Source organism: Camarhynchus parvulus, chromosome 10, assembly GCF_901933205.1.
Source record: "Camarhynchus parvulus chromosome 10, STF_HiC, whole genome shotgun sequence".
Lineage (NCBI taxonomy): Eukaryota > Metazoa > Chordata > Aves > Passeriformes > Thraupidae > Camarhynchus > Camarhynchus parvulus.
In genome coordinates this window covers 12,604,170-12,629,095 of record NC_044580.1, presented here as the reverse complement: position 1 = coordinate 12,629,095, position 24,926 = coordinate 12,604,170, and the positions used below count along the sequence as shown (strand labels likewise).

Here is a 24,926-nt window from a genome sequence, read left to right as displayed (position 1 = left end):
TTGGCAGTAGCTGCTCCTGTCAGAGCCACACCAGTGCTGCAGTACCCAGCCATGGTTCCCTTTTTCCTCAGCTTCGACTCAAAGGGAGAATAAACAGGGAAAAGGGAGTTGGCTGCCTGCACCCACCAAGCCCCTGCAAGCACTCCCACTGCATCCCACAAAGCACTGCCTCACGTATGGCCTTTGCTTCCCACTGCAGTCACATCTGACCCTTCTTACTCCTGCAAGTTAGAACAAGGCAGGAAAAATGGCTGTGCAGTGAGTTTCTTCATGCGCCAGGATTTATTAAGAACAATAGGGGAAATCAATCCATCTATGTAGAATACATCACAGGCTGCAATGGGATAAAGCATTTATTCCGCTCTTGAAGGGTAGAGCTATAACTCATGGGAGGCAAAACCCTTAATGCTCTGGAGTCCCTTCCCTTCATGTGTGCAAAGAAATGCTTTAGCCCATGGCAACCTACCAGCTATTGAATTTGTGTGGAGAATCTGCCATCCTTCCCCTTTGCCGGCCCCTTTTTGGAAGGCGAGTCACTCATTAAAACACACCTCTGGAAAAATGAAGGGGCTGTCGGTTCGAAGGCATCTCTGCATCTAGGTTTTACTTTAAACAGAAAGGGAATAGAAATGTCTCAGTGATTTAAAAGCAACCCCCCACCAATTTTGAATGGACAGATTGTGCTTTAACCAATGTAGGATTTGCTGCAACTTTCTGCTGATGCCCAAGGACCAGGCGCTGCAATTACAGCAGAGAGGGATGGGTTGGGGTGTTGTGACAAGGCGAGATGCTGTGCAGGGAGATGTGTGTTGTGCAGCTGAACACCTCCACTGCTGACTAGATAGATGTGTGTGTGTATATATAAGTACTCCCTGTGCCCAGCTCTCTACTCGTGGTAGAAGGCATGCAGTGCAAAGACTGGAGCAGTAGTTAGCAGGGGCAAAAGGTGACCAGGATTTGTTATAATCTTTCTGGTTGTGAGAGAGTGTGAAGCTGGTGGGGGGGGGTTGTGGAGGGGTGGCATTAATAGTGAAATGGTCTTTTCACTAAGCCTATTTTCACTGGGTCTAATCTATGTTGTGAGAAGAGGATCTCCTCCATAGGGCAGACCCAGCGAGGCTGCTGAGCTGTTTGGAGGGGTCTGGGCTGCCAAGGAGCGCGGGCAGTGGGAAGCCAGGCAATTGAGCAGACATGTCAGACAGCCTTCCTCAGCAGAAATGACTTGGTAGGTAGCGTGCTGTTGGGCAGATGGGGTTAATTCTTACACCCAAATCAAAAGGCAACCGAGGGGGGAATGTTTTATTAATGAAAGCAGCCCTTTGTGAGTATTCCTCCCGAGGCACGTTCCCTCCACCCGCTGCCTTCCCCCCTGGCTGCTGTCTGGCCCCACGTCTTGCTCAGTACCTGCTCAGCTGCCACTCACCCACTGATAGGTTTCATCAAGAAATGTCTCCATATGTGTCTGAGTCCTGAACCTGGGTATGTGGGATGGGAGGAGGAGGAGAGATGAGTTCTTGGCCATGCTGGAGACAGGGGTTTGCCACAGGCAGGCAGAGCTTGGGCTGTCACAGGTTGCACATCAGCCCATTGATTGCTGCAATGGTGCTGCAGGAGTCACCTCTTGCTGGCACTGAAGAGCATGAGGAACAGAATGCAAGGTAAAATGCAGGTTGAAAGTGAGTACTCCAGTGGGTAGAGAGTGAAGGGAACTGTTGGAGATTGGGTTGAAGAGGTTGGAAGTGCCTTGCCCACCATCCAGTCCTCTTCCCATCCCACCACCTCTCTGCCTGCCAAGCAATGGGCTCAAGAGAGGAGCAGGGTATTTCTGTGCACCCAGAAATCAGCCTCTCCTGATCTTTCTTACCCTGCTGTGTCCCTGTGCCGGTGTCCTCAGGGGCCCTGGACACCTTATTCTGTTAAAGGACAGGGTTGTGGGAGTGTCAAGGGCTGTGTGTGGAGATTATTTCCGTCGCTTTGTTAAAAATAAAACAAAAGCTGGTTTATGACAATTGATTCAGGAGAAAGAGGAAGTGGAGCTCAATTCCCAGAGCACCTTTTAGCAAGGCTCTGCATGCGCGCGCGCGTGTCGTACGCGTGTCAGAACTGAGCACCCACGGAAGGCCGGGTCGGGAAACCTCACATGGAAGCGGGGAAAAGACCCCAGTGCATGGCTGCTTCCCTGAGGGAACCCCCGCAGGGCTAATGTTTGATCTGAGGCTCCGTTGTACTCCTCTGAAACCTTGGGATGTCAGGAGCTCGAAGGGAGCCTGGGATGGAAGAGGATGCTATTTGCATTTTCCTATGAATGCATCTATTTGTATAAATCTGGTGTCTCTGTGCATGCGCACACTCCCCTACGCATGCATTTGTTTGAAGAGCAACACGCTGTCCCTGTAGTGTTCTCTGCTCAGGGCCAGAACTGGTTAGTCTGAAATTCAGACTCTTCCTGGAGGAGCTGCAACTCTCCTCTCCGCTTCAAATCTAGCAGTGGCTACGGACATAGGAGTCCCGAGATGGTTCACCATGCGATAGCAGAGTTTCATTGTGGGGGATGAAGGCTCCCCCTTTCAAATTTGCACAGACATCAAAAGAATCTGGAAGGTTCAAACAGATCACAACGTAATCAAAATGCCAAGCCACCGTCTGCTTCTGCCTTTGGGTTGACAAGCAGGATTAGCACCCAAGGGAAGCAGGGTGTAATAGTGTTTCACGGGCACTGTGAACAGCCCAGGAGTGTGCGGAGTACAGAAAGGTTAGCCGAAGGGCAGGTCTGGCTACAGACGTACGGTTGGGGGGCGGATTTTAAAGCAAGGAGCTGTACTCATACAACCTCCGTGGGTATTTACTTTAGCAGAAGGCAGGACTCTCCTGTATACCAGTGATGTCACGCTGGAAGCAGTTTAAGCTAAACTGGAGAAAGCCAGTTTAAGAGTGAAGATGTGCACCAGCATGGCGAGGAGCAGCAGCAGTTGACCTATAGTGCTGTCATTATAATGGTGTGGTTTTCCGTGTAGACAACCCTGGAGCGGAGCAGCTAGCCTGCCATCCCTTATGTTTCACTGTCTAGCTGAGATGTATAACATGGCCCTGCCTGCATGCAGTTGCAATCACCCTCTGGTTCTCCACAGAGTACTGGAGCAGAAGCTGAATTTTCAACGTGCATTTTGTGCCTATTGCACCGTCTGAAGTAGTCCCATCATAGCTAAACATACATTAAATGTTTCCCAAATTCTGCTTTAGTGTCAGTAATTGCTGGTCTTGTCCTAAGGGCAGCCTGAGACCAGAAATGAGGGTTCCTTGGTTGGTATTTGGTGTTGCTCATTTGGAGAACTGAGCAGCACTGATGTGTCCACTGTAAAGCTCCCATGGAGTGAGAAATTTATCTGTAGCTTTGTCTGTGTCGTCTGTGTAACCATACATTTTATAACTGACCTTGTTTTAAATTTGTGTTAAATTAAGGTTTAGGAAGCTCATGTCTTCTTTACTGATATCGCTGCAGTTTTGGTTTGGGATTTATTTTGTTTTGGCCAGGAGAAAGGCATAATTTGCCTATAACTCACTCTCTGATGGCTGGACAGGTGACATCTTGCCTTGTAGCTCTCAGAATGCTCTATCTGTCCAGGCCATGTCTTCCAGAGCCACTCCAGTGCCTGGCAGCCTTCAGAACTCCCTGGGACACAATGAGGCAGGCTGTGTGGGGTACACCCACTCGTGTCCAACGGTAAAGCCATGGCAAGGGCACAGCCGCCTCTGTGGCCACGGGCAGGGCCCAGGCAGTGTGTTCTGCCTGGTGAAGGAGAAGTGTACCAAGATTGTTCCAGCCACGAGGGCTGGAGAGAGAGCTGTGCGAGTGCCGCGTGCCCAGCGCCTTAGCGCTGTGAGCAGGGCCCGGGCTAAGATGGCCGCTCGCCAGCCCACTCTGGTCCACCCTGGCAACTCCTTTTCTCCTGGGGCCCCCTTTACTGGCTGCCACTGCTCCTGAGTGCCCACTGCCTTGGGGCTGGCGGAGGGGAGCCCGCTGGGATGGGCCAGCTGCGGGCCTGAGGCAGTGTGGGCCCCGGCGGCCATTTTGCGGGAGGCGAGCGCCGCCTGTAAGATGGCCGCATGGGCATGAGGTGGGGTGCAGCGCTGCCTTGTCCTCGCCACGCTGCCTCCCTCACGCCGTCCCCTCCTTATCTTGCTAATTACCGATGAAGGCAGAACAATAACGGGAGCTGGCATGCCCCAGTTCTTTCTCTGCCACCTCCTTCCTCGGGCGGAAAATCTGCGCACACACCTCCCCCCCACCGCCTGCCAGCCCCTCTGTGATATTAACTGAATTAACATACTTCCTAATTTGCCCTGTGTTTTTCCTGCGCCGGCTCCCAGCCGCCTCGTCATGGCTTCTCCAACTGGTGGGGAAGAGGCGAGCGCGTTCATCCCCTCCGCTCGTTTGGTTGTATGCGAAAAATCCTTAATGACGTCTAAAAGGGGTGGTGGGACAATAGCCCACGCGGGGTTTGGCAGGAGACGTGCGATATTTACCCCGCCAGACCATCCTCGCTGCCTCTTTGCCGAGGGATTACGACGGCCGCCGTCCCCGCGTTCCTCCATTTATTTATTTTGCTGGTGGCGGGGGGGACGCATTGGCACGCGGCTGCTTTGTGTGCCTTGCTTCACCTATGAAAAGGACATATTAAGGTGTTGCCATAAACCCCCGGATGACAAAGAAAGCACCTTTCTCTTCTGCTTGTGGGCAACAATGACAGAAGGCTTTAAAACCAAGAAATTTTTTTACCCCCAATTGCAGAAGGCTTCCCCTAAAAGGGACTTAAATACATACCATTAATTGTAAAGCGCTGAGCTCCTGCTAACTATGCCATGCTTTTTGTTTCTGATAGTATTTGTCCATTGCAGAGAGCAAGCCAAGGATGCGGAGCCTCCCCCGCCCTCCTCCCTTTGTTTAAGTGACAAAATGTTTCCATGTTCTTGTTTAGAAAATAAACCTTTGTGGGTTTTTCAGCTTTTAGTTTTATTTTTTTTTTACCCATTTATCGTGGTGTGAAATCCAAACTCCCCTTCTTCCCAGATCTTGGGAATCCATGTTCCTCATGATCAATTTTCACTCCTTTATCTAAAAATACAACATTATTTTATAGCATTACTCTGAAAATGCAGCAGTTATATTTTGAATTTGAGTATTCAGAGCTTCAGGATATTGCAATATTTTTTTTTACAAGCGATGAATGAAATGCAATGATTTAAGTGTGTAATGCACAATACAGATGCCATGCATTGTAAATACATTTCAGGGGCATAAAATCCAACACAGAGAGCCGGTGTTCCACGAAAGCCGGGAGTCCAAAAATAACTGTAAAAATGAATTGTCTGTCGGGACGAATCTCTCAGATCCAAGCCAATATTTGCAGGGTTACAATATACAACTGGCTTACTTATTGGCATAAATATCTCATTTTAAAATGCCGATGATAAACTGAAAAAGAGGTGAAGGAGATATTTGACTGATTACTGGATGCCATGGATTCCCTGCATTTAATTTCATACTTACATGCTATTTACTTATCCCATGTTTATGGGTATGCGCTTTAGCTTCATATAAATCTCTCCTGTCTGTCTGTCTCATTGCGTTCTTTTCTCTTCTGCCATCCCATCTGCTTCTCATGGTCCTTCTCCTGAAACCACATCACAGGATCTGATGGGGATAATGGGAATCCGCCTCTGGTCTCTATCATAAACATGCCAACGTAGGCTATTGTGTCGGGAGCCGGCGGTCACCAGATGGTGCTTGGTTGCCCAGGGTCTGTGTCACTGGGTTTGGTCTCTTGATAAACCAACAGCTCCTTTAGCATTGTGTTTTCCCCCAAGATCTACCTACCCTGGCTGAGGAAGGTGTAAGGACCTTGGGTAATGAATCCCCAAGGGATGAAATCCTTCTGGGTGTGTTGGGCGCTTTGCAGCCTCAGCTATGCAGCTATGAGCTGCCCTTGCAGAGCTGAGGTTTGTTAATCCCTGTGCTCAGCCGTGTTCACCCTGTCTGCATTCCTGGGAAGGAAAATGAGTGTGGTAGTTTGGGACTGAATGCTGTCTCCATGTGAAAAGCGGTCCATGTCAACCTAAGCAGACATCTCGCTACCTTTATGTACCGGGCTTGGGAAGACAGGGCAGAGACATCTCTGTGATGCAGACAAAATCAAGCCGTCTCCTCTTGCCTGGGCTCACAGACAACTCTTGAGTGTCTGCAAAAGGACTGGCTTGTGGAGGTATCATTGAGAGATGTAGATGTTACAGAGTGACTGAGGTATGGGGCTTTCCCTGTGAAAAATTGTTCTCCAGCCAGGAGAGACCTGGGTACAAATCCTGCTCTTCATTATGTGCCTGTATGTCCTCAGGAGGTCCTGGACATTGTTGTACATGTGAGCTGCAGAGTGGGGATTAATGCAGAAATAAAGATTGAAGATAAAAACAGTGAGAGCGATGTCTCTTCCTGAACGCAGACAGACGGAGAGAGCCTGGCATAATTACATTTAGCAAAGGGCCGCCATGAATGAAACCAATTAAAGGAGAAGCAATGCTCATGTGAGAGAGAGAGGGAGAGAGGAAAGCAACCACCTCTCTGGGTCTTCTTGGGCATCCACCTTCAATGGGGGGTGAGTCACGCACAGTCCCCAAGTCAGGGGTGAGCTCTGCATGCACCTGCCTCCTGGCTTAGGGGGACTTAGCTTATCTGCCATGGTGAAAAAAGAGGGAAATGGGAAACATCGGGCGCTGACGGGGCCGGCATGGAGCTGGCTTGCAGCCAGCCCCAGGCTCGCTGTCTCCATTGTCTCATGGCTTTAATGCATGCCTAGAAATCCAGTATTTAGGATTCAGGTTACCATTGTAAAGCAGAAAGGTCGTGCTCAGCGCCGCTCGGTGTGGATTCCTCCGGCAGCTCTTTTGCCTGTGTGCCCCATGTTGGGATGGTGTTGGCAGAAGGCCTGGGGCCAGGAGGCTGCAAGGAGCACGTCTTTGCTGCCTCTGGCATGGTGTGCACCTTGCAAGGGATGCTGCTGGCTTTGGGATTTAGGGAGGGCAGCGGGAGGTGTCCAGAAAGCCACACAAAGGAGAGGTTTGCATTTGCTGGGCAGCCAAAGCTGAGCGTGCCTTGCTGACAAGCTTGGCATAAAATCTAGCAGGGCAGGATCAATGTGTCTCTTCCTTTGGCTCTCACTTGGTGGGAGCTTCACGAGTAGCTGCTGCTGGTGGCCAAGGCTAAGAGAGGCTTTTGGGACGGTTCCTCCTGATTTCATTTGTAGTCCCAGAAATGGCTGTTTTCCAGCTTTCTTCCCTTCTTCTACTATCCTGCTCTCAAGGGAAGCTGCCTTTCGGGTAGAAGAGCAGCTGGCAAGGCTGGACTAGAATAATTCACAAGGGTTTTAGAGCAAACCTTGGGATTTGGGGTGTCTGTTGCAAACCTCCAGCAACTGTAATCAAGGACTGTTTAAAAGTCTCAGTTCTCACTTAAAATTAATAGAATTATGCTAACAAGAAATGTATTTAGGGACATCTTAATTGCAAGGAAAACTCTGGAAACAAGTCAAAGACCTTGTAGGGCTTAGGCATTATCAGTCTGAAGAAAACTCCTCCAATTAGTTGGTTCTTGGAATGAATCTTAGCAATTTTGGGAATCAAGACTCAAAGCTCGAGGCTGACAGTGCAGGATGCTGTGTAACAGCTGAACAGGGAGGAAAAGAGAGACTGACACCTAAAGTGTCATGGATCACACTGGGTTGGATAGCGACTGGCTTGGGTCTCATTTAAGCCCCTAGACATACTGAGGACTCTCAGAAGTGGTCCCAGCCACTGTTGTATGGCCCTGGGCACAGAGGTCTGTGGTCCAGAAGGTAATAATTGGTGATGTTGGTCCCTGGCACCCCATTCTACAAGAGAGGGATGCACATCTCTGTATGTGCTAATGAAGGTAGTGGGAACAAGGCTGTGCAGATGCAGATTGGCTGTGCCTGGGATACATGTGGCTCTGTCTCATTCTGGGAACAGCTTGAAAAACAGTGTTTGACTTCCATGCTGCCAGGACTCAGAAGAAAAAATTGCTTTTTAAAATTTATTTGGTCTTTGCTTTAACTGAGAGGTCGTGTACTGTGTGCAGTGCTGTGGAAGACTCTGCTTAAGAGCCAGAGGAGGAGGTGCTGTCTCTGTGGTGTCCTCATGGTACTGTGCAGGATCTCCCCAGGCTGCTGCAGACATGCCCCAAGCTGCCACTTGGACCAGTGACTCAAGGGAATGTTCTCCTTCAGCCCATTTGTGATACATTTCATAGGTATTGCCCTGCTCCCAGTGGCCACTTGTCTGAATGTGCTGTTGCCAGTGTGAGTTTTAATGCAGCTCATGCAGAAGGGTACTGGAGCTCCTCAGAGTGAAGGGCAAACTGCATGTGTGAGTCTGGACCTGTACCAAGCTCTTTAAGGCAGTTGTGGTCCTGCACAGTCCCCAGGCTGAGCTTTCTGATGGTGTGGCACTGAGGAGCAGAGTAGAAATAGAGGGCTTCTGAGTGGGTGCAAGGCTGGGACCCATCTGACTCATTTGCTTGCAGTCAGGGGAATGGGTGATGTGTCAGAGCAAGCTGAGAGCTTGGGGAGGAAACAAATGGCTCACATAGATAAGTGCTGGCTGGGGAGCCCATCAGGTGCCTGTTCCCTTGCAAAGGAAAGATCCTTCCTGCAGCTTGTTGCATTTCTGTAGGCTCTGACTGACTTCTGCCTCCTTGCCTCCTTCTCATCCCCAAAGGACAGAGACTAAAGGAGTGCCTGCTATTGCTGCAGGAGCTTGAGGATGTGGTAGGAAGTGGCTGGTCTCTGCTACCTAATTAACAGCATGGCTGAGTGCTGGGAAACAAAGGCTCCGGTTTCTACACTCTCTTCATCCTTCTTTCCTTCCTTCCTTCCTAGCTCCTAAAAGAAACCTCCCTACTGATGCCATGGGATGTTTCCATAGATACCTCTGTGACTGTGGGGATGTGGAGGGGACTGTTGTGTGCAGTGGGATGAGGATGGTGATGGTGTGCTTTATTCCAGACTTGGATCAAGCACTCCAGGGAAGGCGTGGCTGGAGGAACAGGGATGCATCTCTTCTGCTTGGGCTATTTCCAGCTGCAGCTGTCTCAAAGCTCTGCAGAGTGCCCTTCTACCTCCTTTGGGAAAAACCTGCCTGTGTTGACCCATTTGGGCATGGAGCAAGCAGAACTGGCCACAGATGCCTGCTGCAAGAAAGGCTTTGCCTGTTCCATGCTCCAAAGGCAGGGCCAATCTACTTGGATTGTGGCACCAGTGATCAGTAGGGCCAGGGCCCCTACCAGGGCCCAGGCCCAGGGCTGAGGGGCTGAGAGCTGCAAGGGCTCTACCAAGGAGGGATTCTCTGCATCTTGGGGAATTTTCACACTTCCATCCCCTGATCAGACCCACTCAGTGGGAGTCCTGGTGGCAGGCAGAGGGACACGGGGGTGTTTGAACTGCATGCTGTACTCCTGAGGGACTTGCTTTATGGCTGTGCAGAATTAGTCTGTGTTTTCTAGGCCACCTTTGAAAAGCAGCTGAATTTTTTATTTCCATAGCCTAAAAACTGAGCTCTGTGTTTGGCTCCTTAAAAGACAGGCAAGGACTAGAAATCTCCTGCGACCTGAGAGCCCAGTCAAACTCTGAATGGCTCAGTGAGGGTGGAAATGGGCTTTGCTTGTACCACAGTCAAGTTTACTGCTGTTGTTCCCCCAGTTTGTGCACAAGTGCCACACTGAGGAGCTTCCCAGCTCCTCTCTGCTGCCTGAAGTTGCTGTGGCAGAAAGGCTCCTTTGCCAGGGCTGGTTTGGGAAGGACTGGAGTGGTGGCTGTCAAGACTGGCACCTCTTTAGTGCTATGTTTCCATGGCTGTGCTTGGAAAGGGCGGGTGGGCACGAGGCCACCAAGCCCTGAGAGGAGGGATGTCTCTGGTGACGACCACTCATTTTGCCATGCAGCCCTGAGGAGAGGGAGGCTGTGTGTCAGCCCGATGGAAGCTCTCTGCAGGTCCTCCTGCCCGAGGAGCAGGCAGTGACACATTTCTGACACAAACTGAGAGGAGATGCCGGCGTGAGATCCCGGTCATGTCATCTGGGATCAGGTACCCAACCCAGCCGTGGCTGCAAGCGCTGAAGGAAGCAGCTGCCCCGAGCGATGGTGAACATGATCCAGAGCTAATCCCGGGGCATTTGCTGCCTGTGTGTGCCCGTGGCAAGGTGCTACCCTCAAGGTCTCCCAGCCCCACACCAGAGCTGCTCCTGTGGCTCTGCAGAGTGGAGCTGTGGATGCCGGGGGGGTGCTGGCTGGGGATGTGACAGGTTTGCACTGGGCTTGCGTTAGATGACGGGTGCCGGCTCCACAGGGTGCAGGCACAAATATCTCAGGGGGATTTGCTTTCCTACAGAGCCTACTGCTCTCACAGGAAGATGGAAAAATTCGGGTCCTAAAGGGATGAACACTGCCTGCACTTTGAAGGCAGACATCCCAGGAACCATAGAGAAAAAAAGACACCCACTGATTTTTTTTTTTTTTTTTTATTTCTCCCTGTTTCTGTCTGCCTATCAGCCTGTCAGCCAGCTAGATGCTAATCCACAGCAGCAGCAGCACAAATAAAGCTAGGCTAGAGGGATGCTAATTTATGCCTGGATTTCATGCTTTGTTTTACTTCCCCACTTTATTGGACAGAGTAGGCTTTGTGAGTGACGTAAAATGTTGCGTGTGCTCTCCCCATGGCAGATTTCTGCACATGCAGCAGGAGAAGTTCATTTCTCTGTAGCCCTTGCAGCCTTGCACATGCCTTTCTCTGCTTCCCCTGGATCATTTTGGGGGGGTCATTCCTGATAAATCCCCGTCTGATGAGGATTCCCTCTAAGTTTTGTTGCACTGTATGTGAAACCGAGGGATGTGTTTCCAGTCTCATCGTGTCTTCTCTCATGGTGCCAGCATTTATGCATCTAAACTGTAATTTTTTATGCTCTTGCTGGGTAACTAGACTACAGCCTTGGCAATTTGCATGAATAAATGTCATGTAAAATCATCTGCTCGTGGGTAGTGGCCAGCTGAGAAGTTATGTTGTGAGGCAATCTGTTCTGAGTGATCTGTTTAATGAAATGTTGAGATTTACAGCTCTCAACGTCCATGGGGAAAAGCATGTATGGATTTAAGATCATAGCCCTGAGGTGACTTTACCTGTGTGGTACAAGTAGGTGAGGAGTTCTATTACTTGTTGCTTGGGAAACTCAGTGTGTTAAACTGTGCTGTTGGGCAAAAGCCTTTGAAATGCCCTGTCTTGAAATAAAGGGAAATGTAAAGAATACTCAAAGAGGTGTTAACAACAACTCTTGCAGGGTTTCTTGCAAGAGTCTTGCATGGGATCCCCACTGGGACCCTAATAGTTTTGGAAAGGAAGGATCAGCCACCAGAGGCAGGGAATGGATGTGTTGGGGCTTTGCTGAGGTTTTCAGTTCCCATTAGAGGAACTGAAGGGAAGGAGATGCCCAAATACCATTGAGACTCTGTGCTTGCCATGCTGGTACTGACTGTTCCCTGCAGCCAAAGCTCCATGAGCAAAGCAGCAAATCACTGGGGAAGGAGAGAACAGGCAAGACAGAGCTGAAGGGGGCTTTGAAATGGCCACACTGGCAGGGATCTATGAATTCCCTTGCTTTTTCACTCAGTTTTCTCACAGCTCCTGCTGGCCTCTGCAGAGCAAGTTGAGGGGAAGAGCTCAGAGGTGGGTCTTTGTAGCAAGGTCTGCCCTCAGCTTCACCAGGTTAAATCCTAAGCGAGGATTTAATTGCGTTCAGTAAAAGCTGCCCAAATTTACAGCATGGAAATGAGAGCAGAATCATGAGTGTCCTTGTTTCCTTTTACCATCAAATAGATTTTCTCAGCCTTGAGTTCTGCAAGCTGATCTCTGTAGGGTTTTATTTCATTCGCTGTCTTCATTGCCCTATTAAAAGAACAGCTCTGTCCCCGAGTCCCTGCGTGTCACTGTGTGTCGAGTACTTATCCCTGTGTATTGGGGCACAGGAATGTGGCAATAAAACTGCTCACAACCACTTGTTTGGATAAAAAGCACAGATTTGCTTACCTTGCAGTAGTTTCCCTTTTTTAAGCAGAAATGTTTGCACAGGTGACTTTTGGTTTTGCCTCATGTACATTCTTGGGTTTCTGTGTGACATTTTGCCCGGCCTTGTTTAGTAATGTCCAGGAATTTCCTAGCTTTCCTCTTATGGAAATCACACAAAGGTCTAGGGGGTGGATCTGACTGCAGAAGCAATGTCAGGGGAGCTGAGCTACCTCTGCCCACCAAGGCAGGGCTCATGTGGGTTTGCATCACAGCTTTTCTCTTCTCTGACTAAGCTAAAGGACAGGAATAGTTTTGTACTCCTAAGGTGCACCTGTTTGTGTAGGAGGATGTGGGATTGTGGCATTTGTCTTTGCAGCTTTCACTGGGCTCCTCCACCAGGCTTTCTTTAGGCTGATATCTGCTCAGATTTGGGGGGAACCTCTGGGCAGCACTGCATCTTGCACGGGTCCTCACGTGCAAACACCGTAGGTGTGCGGAGGTATCTGGCTTTGTGCGGGTCTCAGAGCCAGCTTCTTTGAGGTCTCTTTGTTTTGTCTCCCTCTGGGTATCTTGTGAGGATGCATTTGCATATATGGAAAACGTTGTCATCGTCTTCTCCCCCTCCCCAGCTCCCGTTGCCTGTGCTCTGCTGGCTCTTGGGCATTTCCAGCTGAACGGAGCCTGCCAAGGCCAGCCAAGCGCGGTGGGGCTGGGGGAACACCCCCCATCTGCACCTTCGCTATTTCCTTCCCCAGGCGTGCCTGGGGGTGGGCAGGGCATTGGGGCATTTTTCCCTATTTTTTTTTGTCCTCCTGGTACTTAATAACTAGCAGTAGGGATCCTGAAGGGAGTCTGGTCCATCCTCTGAGCCCCCAGCTCCAACACCCTGCTGCTCCCCCCTTTCTTCTCGTGCTGTATGTAGCATGTCTGTCTGGCTGCAGCACCAAAGAGAGCAGTCCAGACCATGCAGCGAGGCTGCTCACTTGCTCTAAATCCACGAGGCCAGGTTTAAGCACTTTTTGTTCCTGCTGGAAAAAGCCTTGGAGTGGTTATACCAATAAATCTCTTGCTCCTCCATGAAGATGTCCTTCCCAGGACATTTTAAGTCCCTAATCCTCTCCGAGGCATCTCTGGCTCTATCTTCTCTAACCTGTACCTGCCCCCCTGCTGCCAAAGACTTGAATGCCCTGAGGCTTCATCCCTTCAGCCTGCCTGCTCTCTGTGCACCTCTGTGCAGCCACTCCGCTGTCCCGACATCCTGCTGCCCGCCTGGAACTGGGGACAGGCTGGGCCATTGGAACGGCCGGGGGCGGAAGAAGGGGGTGGAGGAGGAGAGACGGGGCAGCTGCGAGGCTTGTGTTAGTAAACACTTCCTTGGGTTCACATTTTAATTCCTTACCCCCCCTTCCACATCTTCTCCCCCATCCTTTCCCTTTTCTATATGCTCACACAATGAGACCATTGTCAAGGGGTGATTTGAATGAGGGGGTCTCCGGGCATGTTCCCAGCATTGTCAAACAGAGTGGGAAAAAAACCACAACTCCAGCCTAGCCAGGAGGACCAGACCAGACTGAGACAGATGCCTAAATTAGTGACAAAGCCTTTTGAATGTCCCCCCTAGACAAGGGTTGCCTTGTGCATGCGTGCGTGTGTGTGTGCATGCTCGTGGGTGTGTATTTGTGGCTGGGTGGCAGCTTGCATGTCTCCCCATGTTAATTAGTTTTGCATGCATGTCTGATAAGGTGCCAATGAATATATTTGTACTCCTTCCATTGGTGAAAGCTGTCTCGGCGGCGGGGGAGATGCGGGGTGGTGGGGGTGTGCTCAGAGCAGCCTGGCAGCCTGGGGTAATTGAGCTGTGCGGGGCTGGGAGAAGGGGTAAGGGTTACATCGCCACAGCTCGGCTTCCCAGCCATGGGATCTGCTGCTTTCCTTGCAAATCATGGAGAGTTTAAAAGAGAACTGAGGCTTTTTTTGGTTCACTGGGTCTTTCTCTTCATCTTGGCTGATTGTCTGGCTGAGGGTCTGTAGGCTCTTTCTTCTCCTCTGCCCTGTGTGTCTTTCTCTCAAGTCCCTTAAAAGGTGTTTATTTCCAATGGATTTGTATCCATCTTTGTATACACACATACACATGCAATCACTCACACAAAGCCCCAGTAACAAAACCTCCGCCTCTTTCTCCAGAAAGGGAGTCAAATCTGCTACCAGTTACAAAATATGGGAGGGAAGTGAAGCGTGTGGGTGCCAGGGGTGGAGCAGTGGAAACAGGCAAATAGAAATGCAGGACAGGAGTTGGAGAGACAGAGATAACATGCTCTATAAAGGATTTATCAACATTTGCTCAGGATATAGTTATTAATTAGCAATGCAGAGAAAAGTCTTTCTACATCCCCAGCGTATGGACCAGCGCATAATGTCATTCCTAGACTGCTGTTATCATTCATCCATCCATCCATCTGCATTCTGTAGGCTCACACAAGAATTCATTGTATGTGTAGGGATGTAAACATCAGTTCACATCTAATTAATTTCCTGTCTAAATTAATTTTGCATCCTTTCTCTTAAATCAACAAGACTTAAGAGCCCACATACATTTCTTGAGCAGAACGGGAAGAAACTCTTGAATGGGCCAAGATGTCTTTTCTCCCTGTGGTCCCATCTGAGCAGCTGCCAGATGCTGAAAGAGCAGCAATTTACATGGCACAAGGCTGCTCTGAAGCAGGGGTCATTTTGGGAAGTTTACTGGAGCACAGCTTGCCTCCTGTGAAGCTTGGTAGCACCCGGCTTCATGTTGACTCCAGCTTGCTTTGCCTTCTTTTGATGCTTGGGTTCTGGTACAGTGAAGGAATGAAGAGCAGGAGCTGATGCACGATGGAGCAGGGCTGGCCCTGGAGGCAGTCTGGGCGAGAGATGCTTGTTCCAAGCAGCAGAGAATGGGGTTTACTCCTCATGGGCTGGCTGGGCAGGAAGGGGAAGGTCATGAACAAGGTAAGGGGCCTGTTGGCATCAGCAGGGTTTGGGTTGGGTGGGGCTGACGCCTCTTCCCCCACTGACTTCGTAGCTGCACTGGGTTTTCCACTGCTACTGGGAGGGAAGCTGGGAAGTGACATAGAGAGATGGTAGAGTTGCCAGGAAGCGACAGAGCCACCTGCCTGGAGGAGAGCTGGCAAGTCCCTGGTGGGCTGCAGGAGCAGCAGCTCTCCTTTGTGCTCAGAGAAGTCCAGGAACACAGGCAGGGCCAGGCTACACCTCCCCATCAACCTGCTCGGGATATCTGTGAGGGCCAGCCCAAAGAGTGCCCCAAAATCCTCACTGCCACTCCAGCTGTAGGTACAGTGGGCAGCTCATCAGTAATGTGCAGGAAAAAAAGGGATTCCCATGAAAGCAGGTCTTCCAGTTGGAGAACAAAGGCAATTTCGTGTGACTTATCAGCGGTGCCTAATTGCGCAGGGTGAATAATGAGCAGCTGGAGAGGCAGCACCGCCGTCCCTCCGGCGGGCTGCAGCCGGTGGCCACGGCTGGAAACCCCAGTCAATGCCTGCAGAAGGTGGGCATCCTCAGAGAGGGGCAGCCCCTGCACTCTGTGCCCGTTTCAGAGCTGTTTGGGCTCCTCCATTGCAAAGTAATTGTGCTAATCCCACATGGATGTAAGAGGGGAACCTGCTGCTGGAAAAAGTCTCTCTGCGGTTGCTCAGACCTTTCGTTTACGCAGAGGGTGAATGTGTCATCCATGCCTGACCCAGATGCAAGGTGGCCTTTAATCACAAAGAAGAACCAAGCACCAGCATCCTGCAAAGGGCTTGCAGCTCCCTCCCTGTCTGGTGCCTCATCTCTGAGCAGTGGCCATGCTAAGGACCCCTTCCAGCTGACCTGCCACCCCTGTGCCCTCCTCTCCTGTTTGCACATCCCTATCTCTCCTTAATTCTTCTCCCAGAGTCTGGGCAGGGCTGTGGAAAGCGCTTTGTCAGAGCTCCACGGCAGGTTGATCTGCAGAAAGGGTTTTTTTCCCTTTCCCCATTGGGATGACTATTCCCACACAAGCAAAGCCTCTTAATGAATCCGTGGCAGCAAAGTAGGTAACGTGCTCTCCCTGCCAAGGCTGCTTGGCACAGCTGGAGTCACGTAATCAGGCTAGGCTGCCAGTCGGGGACAGAGTGGGAAGAGTTAAACTGAGGACAGTGCAGGGACAACTAATCCCCAACAGGAAGAGCAGCAGAGACCTCCCTGTCCTTCATCATCCTCCCCCTCCATTCATGCACTTTTCCTCCCTCTCCACCACATCCTATTCCTCTCCCACATCCTCCCTTTACTTATTTCTTCTTCCGTCTTTCTCACCCTCCTCTCCTCCGTTGCTTTCTCACTCCTCCCCCGTGGTTTCCCTCCGCCCCCCCATCCCCGGCCCCGTCTCCTCTCACATGCTCTGTCATGTCTCCAGAGCTGCTTTTCGAGTGGGACCGAGGGACGGTGTATTTGGGCTGCGGTGGAGGTCACAGCTATATGGGGATTGTTTAAAAGAGATTTGCCCACATCCCAGCCCATGTGACCAGCCTCAGCTGCAGGTCTCTCTTTCTTAATCTGGAGATAAGCGTGATTATCCGAGGAAGGGCTGTTCGGAGCTTTGTAACTGTGACAGGGGAGCTTTCAAGTCGCACTTTGCTGGCAGAGCAGCGTTTAAAGCCGGGGAATCAGATTCCAAGCGTGGCTTTGCATCTCTTTTCTGCTGGGAGCATGGTGCAGGGCTGGCAGTGGGGATGGGAGCTTTATTAGGACTTTGCTTATGATGCGGAAAAGGAGTTAGGGGAGGGAAAATGGGGGAAGAAGGAGGTGAAAAAAATCCCAATTTGATGTTTCCCCAGTAGTGGTGGCCCAGGAGAGATTGGCACTGATTCAAGGGGACAGGCCAGCCTGAACCCTGGTGCAGAGCAATAAGGTCCATCAAACCTGGGGTCTGCCTTGTTTTTAGCCTGGGGTTGTGTCTCCTTGTTCTGCTCTACCCCGCCTCGCTCTGTTGAATCCTTCACACAAGAGGTCTCTGGGGCCCTGTTTGGAAATGAAATGCTGTTTTAGCAGCTCCCATGGCACAGCTTCCCCGGGAGAGATGGCAGGGCCAGCTTTGCTGCCCAATAAACACATCGGCCCCAGCACTCAAGGCAGCCAACTCCCTGTCCCTCCCTGTCCAGAGAAATATTTGCTGGAGATGAGCCCTTGTGGGGCATCTCTGCAGGTGAGGTGGAAGTGCAGGGACATACAGCAATTGTGTAGTTCAGTATCATATCAGTGTCTTGTATTGCTGGAGGTTGAAATATTTAACATCTCCTACAAGTGACACGGTCCCAAAAGATTTCTTTGGCCGGGACAGGCATCAAAATAGGGTTTAGTGGAAATGTTCAGCTCTGCAGCAGGTGCTGCTTTGCTTCTATTTGTAGACTAGAAACTCAGAGCAGAGCCTCGTAACAGCGCTGCTTTTGATGGAGATGGGTCAAGGAGAAAGGAACCTGGATGTGAGCCAAGGGCAGGAATCTGGGGCGAGGTTGAATCGGGACGGAGTGCCAGCGCTTTGGACCGTCACTTGGGCAGGACTCACTGTTCTTGCCATATCCTCCCTGGAAACGCTTCAGCTTCCAGCACAGCAGCTGAGGCCAGCCTGATCCAAAGGACACCCTGAATCCCATCTGCTCTCCCCACACCACCCATTCCTAGTGGGTGGGAATTTGCAGTGAGAGCATCAAACAGCCCCTCTGCCTGGGTTTGTTCATGGAGGGGCCTGTGTCAGAATACCAGGGGATGGAGTACATCCCTCTTCTTCCTCTCCCACGAAGGCACATCTCATTTTTGCATCATGCTGTCACAAGGGCCAGCCAGCCTTAAAGCAGCCCAGGACAAAGTCCTGTGCCTGAAGATTGAAATGTCTCTCTGCAGAGCAGGTAGCTCAGTGTACCTCCAGTGGCTGAAGAAGGGAAGCGGTTGCAAATGTATCATTTTGAGAGCAAGCTCTGAAACATCTCCCACGTTGCCTGCCTGTCTCCAGAGCCCCACACAGCTGCTCTGTGGGTGGAAGCTCTGTTTTTCGTGTGCCCCCGTGAACTTTATTTTTTGCTATTTTTCTTTGAATGCTGCTTAGATGAATCCTCTTCAGTGCCTACAGCTTATTCCAGGGCTTTACTGAGGATCTGGCCAGCACTTGTAGCCTTACTCCAGGGCATGGTTCTTGAAGAAACCAAATGGGTACAGCATCTTTTTAGTCTAGTGTCTGTAAGGCCAAACAGCCCAAATCCCAACCTGCAGCCGTGCTGTGCAGGTAATTCCTGTGCCCCATTGGAGAACAAGAGCTCCCCTTGAAATCCCAGAGCCTTGGATGTGGCAGCGGGAACGTGGGCAGGAACATGTGGGTGTTGGCATGTGCAGGCAGGAACACGTGTGTGCCAGGGCAAGCGTGCCCATGTCTGCAGGCACAGGCCCACGTCTGTCTCTGCACCAGCCTCACGGGAATCTTCCCCACACCTGCCTCAAATGAGGGTCTAGGAGCATGGGGCTGATGGTAAATTAACCAGTGGTAAATGGAGGGAAGCACAGTAGATGGGTTTAATGGAGAGATCCATTTGGGATGCAGCAAGGGAAGGTTTCCTGATGGAACAAACAGAAGGAGCTAGAAAAGGGAGCAGAGTGGTGGATACGGGTGTGAGATCAAAGGCTGTGACAGGGCCAAGAGCGATGAGAAGTGGGAGCCAGGAGCAGTTTGTGTTCCTGGGTGTAGAGCAATGCTGAGGAGAGTGAAGGAAAAACACTGGCTGCTCTGAACAAAAGCCACTGAATGGGGAGATGGGAATGGCACAGAGGGGACAAAGCAGGAGTCACAGAGCAACCAGCACCAAGCACGGGCGTGGGTGGCTTTCCATGCTGGGTGGAAGATGGGCTGGAGAAGGGGGCTTGCACCCAGTGAGGATGTGCAAGGTGGTCATGGCCCATGACAGGGAGTCAGCAGAGTGCCACAAGTTTGGGGCACAGAGTGGCTTTGGGAAAAAGAAGATGTCACAGTGACAAGGTGGGTGTTCCCCCAAAGGTGGCCAGTGTTTCCAGGATAGGGGAAAGGAGCTCTACAACTGGGTTGGGAAGAGCTGAGTCATTTCTCCAAATACCATATTAGGCCAATGCTGGAATTTGAGCACAAGCTGGGCAGTAACACAAGCCTGGACTGGAATGCCTGCACAGCATCCCTGACCTGCACTGGGCCTGCAGCTCACCCTGCAGCACCAGGACTCTGCAGGGTCCAAGGGGAAGGGAAGGGCTTTGGCTGTTGAATTTGGATTCTCCTTTCACCCACCCAAGCATCCACCTTCACTGCACAGGCAGCTGAGACTCAAGGACAGTTTGGGCCCTTGCTATCATTGCTGTTGTTCAGAGCCTTTTCTTACAATGCCCTGGCACCTCCTTACATGATTCTGGTTTTTGTGATTGATGACAAGCAAAACTCTTGTCCAAAAGGCCGTAATGTTTGCTTGCAACCTCATTGCTATAGTAACAGAGGTCCTCAGGACACCTCTGAAGTAGGTCACCACGGACCCCGTTTTGCTGTGACTCCCAGTGCAGCACAGCTCCAGAAACAGAGTCCACCACCACAGTCCAGCTGGGCATCGCCCTGGCGCAGCCCAGACCCCCTCAGAGAAGGCCAGGCTGGAGAAATGCCCTCCAGTGTCAGCACCCAAGGGTACAAAGGGCTGTCCTGCACCTGGTCACAGGGAACTTCTGTTCCTCATGCAGCCCAGTGCCAGCTAATGGTGTTCCCCAAGTCAGGGCTCACTTCCAGCCTCCTGTCTCCCCATCCCCCACCTCCTTGCTGCCTCCCTCCCCCCTTTCCCCCAGTGCCTCTCCTCCTGCTTTGCATAATTTTCCATTTTCAGTGTCCCCTTTTCTTTTTCTCCTCTCCATATGGTGCGTCCCCCTCTCTGCCTGGCGCAGGAGCCATCCTTAACAAGCTCGGCAAAGCCCTCTCTCAGGGGCTGCACATGAAAGATGCTCTGTAAAAACAGAGGCTGGGATGGAGCTCCCCCTTTTTTCCCCCCTTGATTTATATGGGGCTGGGATGTGGGAACGTTTCTGGGTCGCATTTTAGAGCCGCCGGGTGCTTGTGCCTGTTCTCTCCAGCCATTCAGTGCAGACCCCTAAGGCCAGCTCGTCCTCAGCCTTTGATCTGCAATGCAGAAAGAGCATCCAGGGCAAGTTTGTGCCTCTCATCCAGCCCCTGCCCTCATTTTGGCTGGCAGGGAGGGATGCCCTGTCCCGCCACACTGGGGAGAGGCCATGCCCTTTCCTCTCAGTGTCCGGTGGCCTTTTCCAGCTGGCTACTTTGGCTCCCTCCCACATCCCTGGCACCATGAGGACCTTCCCACTCACGAGGTCCAAGACACTGGGTGGTGGTGAAGCAGCAGGTCGTGGGATTTGTGATACACGGCAATTCTGCACGTCTAACCCACCCCTGCCCCTCTCCAGCTCCACTGCAGATACTGGCCAGTGAGCACCCAGGGGTGCCTGGAGGGTGCTGGGGCTGAGCAAAGGGTGCTGGGGCTGGCAGCGCCTGCCCAGCATTTGATGGGTTAAGCCAGTCTCTAGCTAATTTCTCCCAGCGGCTCCCCTCCTCCTCCTCGTACTTCTGTATGCAGCAGGCAGGGCCTCAGCGCAGGTTCCTGCACTGAGCTGTTGCCAGGGGAGTAGTTAGGCGAGTCTGAGCTATGTGGGGAAAAGGCCCGGGCTGTCAAAGTGTCTGAGATGAACCATAGCCCGGTCCCCCTGCAGCTGGGCCCAAGCATGCATCAGCCCTTGTTTGGAGCCTGGGAATGGCAAAGCCCAGGGAGGTTCAAGGGCAAACTTGCTATTCATTAGTCAGGGGTCCTTGACGTTCCCACTCTCTGTCTCCCTTCTTCTTCTTCTTCTTCTCTTTTCTGTCCCTCTTTTGACAGATTCCTGGGTGCTTTTGGGGAAAACTCCCCTCCTCCTCCTCGCCCCAGCAAAAGCCCTCCACATAAACTTCCCCAGCAGACAAGGCAGGAGGACAATAACGTCAGGGCCGCGATGCAAACGAGAGCCAGCGGAGCAGCCGCATCCCCCGGGTGTCCTTTCTGCCCGGCCCTTCCCGCGCTGCTGCGGGAGGCTCAGCCGCCACATTCATTTCGCTCATCTTGCCCATCTCCGATGTTTTATTATCTTGATGCTTGCAGGAAATTGTAACTTGAGATAAGGAAAATGTCAGGCGCCTTCTCCTCTCTCCTGTAGCCCAAAGCAGCGCCAAGTTGCTCCGTAGGAAATGTAAATGCTTGCCCAGGTGCAGAGGATGAGCACGAGATGGAGGGAGCCTCGAGAGGCCGCGCGAGCATCTCCGTCAGGAGATAAAACTCGCGGCGTAGGCGGAACACTGAGCCTCCCTCCCGCCCCGCTGAACAGAATATTTCATAGCTCTTAGAAGCCGAAGCTCCCTTGTAATTATCCAAAGCAAACAGCACGTGTTATTAGTTTAAAATGATTTTTTTTTTCCCCTCCCCGGGCCCCTGTAGCAGAATGGAGGTGTAATTGTGCTAAGGAGTTAGCAGGGGAGAGCACAGCTTTTGGTCACATTCAAGTTGGAGGGCTTGAGCCAGGGAGGCTGGTATGAAAGGCTGGTATTTGCATAAGCAGCGTGCATCCCTACAAAAAAGAAAGATATCAGGGGCTTGCAAAATTCAATCAAGGCTGGGAGGGAAGAAAAAAAAAAAGGGGGGGGGTGGAAGGGAGGAGGGAAAAAAATTGACAGTGAAAAAGGTTTTTCTGAGTAACACCCTGTCGAGATTAAATTGTCCAGAAAGTTTCTCCGTGTGAGCTGGTGAAGCGGAGGCTGGGCTGAGGGCAGGGGAGGAGCGGGGTCCCTCCTTCCTGGCCTCAATAGGGGACAGGAATCTGATTAGGCAGAGCGTTCTGCATCCATTTACCATTATTTGAAGGGTTTTTTTTTCTCTCTTCCCACCGCCCAGAATTGCTGTGGCAGGGCAGTTTATCAGCATATAAACCTCAGGGCTGGCTTTGTAAGGGCACAAGGAGGCACAGGAGCAAGTGTTGGGGCAGAGGCAGAGCTATAATTTCAATTGTTTATTCAGCTTAAAAAAAAAAAGAAAGGACAATAAATCCACACACAGAGCAATGTTTTCCCTGTGCAGGGCACTGGGGAGGGAAGGCAGTGTTGGGGCTGGAACTGGGTCCAGGTGGAGCCCTCTTTTTGCAGGCACCCTCAGTGCAAGGCTGAACTTTGCCCAGAGAGAAAGTGCATGCAGGAGATTTGAGTTTTCCTGAAACTTATGTGGAACCATTTGGGTTGGTCCAGCCCCTCCTGCCCTCAGTTACTGAGTGCCAGAAGTTTCAAGCCCACCAGGCAGGCGGTGGGTGATTTCCAGGCTGGGTTGATGTCTGATATCAACAAGCATCCCCTCTATCGACACTACAGAGGAGCTTCTCTGTAGGCCAAAGCAAGCTCAGCCTGTCCCTGCCAGGACAGGAGACTTTACCTGCCAGGTAAAGGCTTTTCCCTGGTGAGAACAAGGGTTCAGCTGCCTCCTCCTCTCCTGGGCTTGTGAAAGCACCCACCATCATTCAGATCTCATCTGTCCTGACCTCAACATCCTTTCCAGGCTTGGGGAAACGTTTGGGATGACTCCTAATCTCACATAGGATAAAGAAGTGCAGAGCCTTGGCTTTTTGCAGCCTGGATCTCCCTAAACACATGCAGCATGGGGTCTGTCCTCTCAGCGCCCAGAGACAGACACAGGCCATGGTCCTTCTCTAAATCCAAGCACAAGGGGTGGGTTTGGTCTCTGCCTCTTCAGTTTTAGGCTTGCTTCAAAGTTGCAGAAGGGAAGGGATTTTCCTTGGATTTCCATCAAGTGCTTTATGAATATTGCAATAAAGGGGTTACAGAAGATCTATTTTTAAGAGAGAGAAAAAATACCCATGAAAATTGCAGCCTGGACCCCAGAGTGTAGAGTATTTGCACAGTTCAAAGAGTTACGGTGGTTCATCCAGTCACAGCCTGGGAACGTCGCGGTGCGACCTACAGCAGATCACATGCCGGCTACTCCCAGGGCGGCTCATTAGAGAGCCACACACAAGATTTATCTCTTAAAATGGGCTTGCAAATATTTTATAAAATTTGCAATATTTTATAAAATTACAATTTGGTGCAATAAAAAGAATAAATTAGCCAGCTGATGGTTCCTTTTGCAAGTGTACTCAAGGATTTGTTATATTAGTCTTTACTCCTTCCAATGTAAGAGTTTGTGGGCAAAGCAAAGGGAAGATAGGAAAAGGATGGGACTGGTTTGGGGGCTAGGGAATACACACTCAACATGGATAAAGTGTAAAGGAAATAGATGAAAAAAATCAGGAAAAAGGGAGGAGAATGTGCTGCAAGGTGTGAGATGTGTGGGGCAAAGCACGGGAAGCGTGGGGAAAGCCAAGAAGGGGACTTGGGCTGAGTGTCACAGCTTCGGCTCCAGCTCGGTGGCTTGGTATCACTTTCTCCAGTCAGGCAAGGGCGCCGAGGGCAGGGAAAGTTAACACGAAGATTAAAACATCAGAGGGCTGTGCCTTTAGTGGCTGTGACATGCAGAGTAATCCCATGCCCCAAAGCCTAGGGAGGAAGGACAAGCCGTGAGCCCTCCCCTGGCTGGTGGTGTGCGGGGCAGGCAGAGGTAGGGGATTGAGAAGGGTGCAGGGGAAGCTTGGCATCTTGGGGACTACAGTTTTCCCAGTAAGGAAGAGGGTAAGGTGGTCCAGAGCCATGAGAAACGTGTGGTGGGGAGGGAAAGAGGATTGGAGTTCTGCTCCACCACGGACAAGTTGGTCTGTTCTCAGCCAAGCGCTACTGGACCATTTCTCTGACAAACATTCATAACCACTCCATTTTTTTTCTTTCCTTCCTAGATGCCAGTGAGTGGACAAGGAACTTTTGAAGCCTGTGAGTTCCTTCTTCCAGTTGGCTACCACCTGCCCAGACTTGCCATCTGACTTCTCCGAGTTTCTCCAGGAGAGTCCCAACCTGCTTCTCCATTGGCCCCAGAGAGGAGACAGCTTTGTCTTGTGAACACTGTGGATTTCTGCGTCACTTCGAAACACAGCGGTGCAGCCATGGGGAGGGAGCCAGGGCAACACAGGGAGCCAAGGGATCATCCCACATCACTCCTGTATGTTGCCTTCAGTGCCCTCAATACCCCAGAGCAGGACCAAAGCGCTTAGGCAGAGAGACCTGAGCCAGTCACTGTCTCACCTGGTGAAATACCAGATGTGTGAAGTTTGGAGGGAGCTTTTAGCCCCTGGCTTTGCTCATGGAGCAGAGCTTGGCCCTTGCTGCTCTTCATCCCTGGTCTGTGGAGCTGTGGGAGTGCAGCCTTCCCGAAGGCACTGTGCTTGGGGCCCAGAGGACCATGAGCTTTTCCAGGCCAGCCAGCCCTTCTGCTGTTGTACTGCACCCTCTCTGTTCCTGTAAGAGAAATGTACTGCCTGTAATTCTCTCCCATTGAAATCCTCCCAACCCTATGCACTGTTGAAAATAAACTCACTCTTTTGCAAAAGCGAGCGTGTGATTTGGTGCAGTCTCGAGACGGAGGAGGCAATGGGCACAAAATAAACCCAGGCAAATCAAGAGGGAAGGGGGAGCAGCCGAGGGCCAGGCAGCCGGGCTGCGCCGTGCCCCGCATCAGGCACATTTCCCTGAAAGCCCGAGCGAATCCCTCGCCGCTCAATGATCTTTATTTGGTCTGAACCCCGTCTGGGAAGTAACCGCTAAACCC

The 24,926-nt window shown here is 51.3% G+C and overlaps 1 long non-coding RNA gene across 1 annotated transcript in view; it reads left to right on the top strand.

The window, feature by feature from the left end:
• The window catches only part of LOC115907275, a 40,399-nt gene extending 15,692 nt beyond the window's left edge, over positions 1–24,707 (top strand). Inside the window, exon 4 of the long non-coding RNA XR_004061034.1 lies at positions 24,061–24,707. This is a non-coding gene — a long non-coding RNA (uncharacterized LOC115907275). The remainder of the gene's footprint in view (positions 1–24,060) is intronic.
• The last annotated feature ends 219 nt before the right edge of the window (positions 24,708–24,926 follow it).